The sequence below is a fragment of the Armigeres subalbatus genome, chromosome 3, assembly GCF_024139115.2.
Source record: "Armigeres subalbatus isolate Guangzhou_Male chromosome 3, GZ_Asu_2, whole genome shotgun sequence".
NCBI classification, from domain to species: domain Eukaryota; kingdom Metazoa; phylum Arthropoda; class Insecta; order Diptera; family Culicidae; genus Armigeres; species Armigeres subalbatus.
In genome coordinates this window covers 233,881,267-233,884,032 of record NC_085141.1, presented here as the reverse complement: position 1 = coordinate 233,884,032, position 2,766 = coordinate 233,881,267, and the positions used below count along the sequence as shown (strand labels likewise).

The following is a 2,766-nucleotide window of genomic DNA, read 5'->3' as shown; positions in this document are numbered from 1 at the left end:
AATCAAAAGACCAATAAATCAATATTACGATTTCCAAACACTTTGAAAGGCTATTAGAAAAGAAAACTAATTTGCGAAATAATTAAATTTAATGAACTAACCGAAATAATTAACTTTAATGTAAAATAGCGAACTAATTCTAAAAATATTTCAAAACACTTCTAATACTAAGAGAAAAAAAAACTAAAAAGAACTTAAAGAGTGTAAAACCAAATTAGCCTAATTTATAATTTATTTGCAAAATTTACAGGTTTTTGTTTGAGCTCATTTTCTTCAAAGTGCACAAAAAGAACGGGCTTACTTGCTGGCCAGCTGGCTTTGGAGATCCAACGAAGGATGGCTACGGATGGCGTCGACGCACGTGGGTTCTTCGGATCGGTTCGAAATCGTCGTTTCCTAGAGCGGCCGCACAGCCGGGTGCTACGGGTATTAGGTGACCCGGACCCAAGGTGGTGGTCAGGCTGCTTGCCACCTAGCGACGACCGAGTGTGATGACGGTCCGGATTCTGGCGGTCCAGAACAAACACCCACGTTGAATGGGATCGCTCGCCTGTTCAACGTTAACTTTAAGCCAGTGCACTCATATTTCAATAAAACATCTCACCTTTCTAATCCTGCCGGTTTTGCTTCACACTCTATTTAACTTAAAGAACTACTTCCGAAAACCAATAGAACTGTTTAAGAAATTTTTAGAATTATTGTAACTATCAATATATAGCAACGGGTATCCAACTCACTTATACTTTATAAAAGCTTTCACTCGCGATAAAACTTCGCAATATCAGTTTTTTTTATCCACCTTTACTTGACCACAGTCTTTACAAGAGTGATTTGAGTTTCGTCTCTTGATTTGGTCTGTACCCCATCAGCAATATACTATTTCTTTGTAATATTTTTCCTGAATTTTGATTGGTTTAGATTTGGTTTCCGGTTTTTCTTTTATTACATTTGCTGAATTTTGATTGGTCGGGAAAATGGTTTCCGGTTGAAGGTTTTTCAAATTGATCGAGAATGAAATAGCGCCTAAAGGACGACAACACTGAATACAACAATCTCTAGAATAAGCTTTTAAAATGATCGAGCAGTAGAACAAGCATACATATAACATGGTGCGCCTAAATTTACGCAATACAATAACATTGTTCTAAAATACTACTGATGCAACAAGCTCGATTATGTTTCGATGTTACATACAACGTAAACAAGGACGGTATACATCGAGTACATTTATTCAAGAAAAACGATCAAAAAAATATACAAACACAAATAAATTATCCAAATATAACATGTAACAAATACATTTGTTACAATAGTTATCATTTAATTATACTTATTATTTTTTATTATGTATTTGATTTATTCACTTATTCTGTATAGATCGACTCAGCACTCTTAATTCATTCTGCAAATTATGAAGAATATATATTAATTATATCTCTTGTATGCATAGCATTTATTATAATAATTGTACTTATTATTTTTGTATCCGTAATGTTCATTAGAATATAATCTCACAATGTTCATGTATAATGAAGGCCATAATCAATATTTTATTATATTTATTATCCGTGCAATAGCTTATATTGCTTTCAAACGGAAATAGGACAACTGTGCACAACTGTGCACAACTGTTGTGACAGCGCGATTAGTGGCCACAGGGTTGCCACATTAAAATCTGTATTTTTGCTCCAGAAAATCTTTATATCTGTAACTCAAATTTAAAAAATCTATATTGCAAATCTGTATCCCTTTGAACTAAATAAAAACCGTTCAAAAAAAGTTAGTTTCCATAAGATAAAGTCCGGAATTACTAAGTGGAAATCAGATAAGTCAATATTTTGCACGTTTCTTTCCAAGGGTTACAAATAAAAGAAAACAAGCAACAATGTTTGCTTTTTAAAGGTTTAATCTTTGCTAATTTATGAGCAAAATATGTAAGCACAGAGAAACAGACGTCTCACTTAGAACAAAATGCAATCAAAATCATCGTCACGGAAACATTATCGCCCAATGCTAAATGCACTGTTATTGGACAATCGAAAACCAGATGGTAGTGTGCAAACGTCAGACACAAGCTAAATCGATGAAAGCGTCATCGGTGGCCGATCGACCACCAACAAAAAAATGAATCTACCGTTGTAAAGGTGAACGATGGAACATATGTTGAGTGAGACGTCTAATTCTCTGTATGTTAAGGATTGATTATAGCCATATATACAAAAACAGAATTAGACTAATATTCAGCCACACTAAAAAGAGGTACTGATAAAATGTTTCGAAACATTCCAGATATGATAAACGATGGTTGGATCTGATTCTTTAGTATTATTGTTAGAGCGTTTTCTGTGACCACATGTGTTAAAACATAATCTGAACATTTTTCGGAACATGATCTGATCGAATTTGCAAATCATTTATTAGCATTAGCATTGAGCAATTCGCACGAATTCGTAGGTGGTACAAGTCTGGAATATTGTATGAGAGTAGCCATCACTTTCATCCGTTACCACAGATATTGATTTGTGACTAATCACTATCTCGCAGATGGAAGCAATGCACTCTCCAATAGTCGAGATCTGTCCTGCCAACGTCCTTGCGAATGCTGAGGAAGGGGAAGGATGGTTAGTTGGACACCTACTTAAGAAAGATGCAGAGAACTCTACGACCTCTCATAGGTGCCACGGGAGGTTTCGGATTTGTTAGTGTGGAAGGGTATAACAGTAGGAATCGTTTAATCGTTAGAACGTGAATCATAGAAAGAATTAA

The 2,766-nt window shown here is 34.9% G+C and overlaps 1 long non-coding RNA gene across 1 annotated transcript; it reads right to left on the bottom strand.

The window, feature by feature from the left end:
• Positions 1–300: 300 nt before the first annotated feature.
• On the bottom strand, positions 301–805 carry LOC134227359 (uncharacterized). The gene is made up of 3 exons (XR_009983663.1): positions 738–805; positions 605–674; positions 301–550 (listed from the first exon to the last, which is right to left on the bottom strand). It is a non-coding gene; the product is annotated as an uncharacterized LOC134227359 (long non-coding RNA).
• Positions 806–2,766: the final 1,961 nt, after the last annotated feature.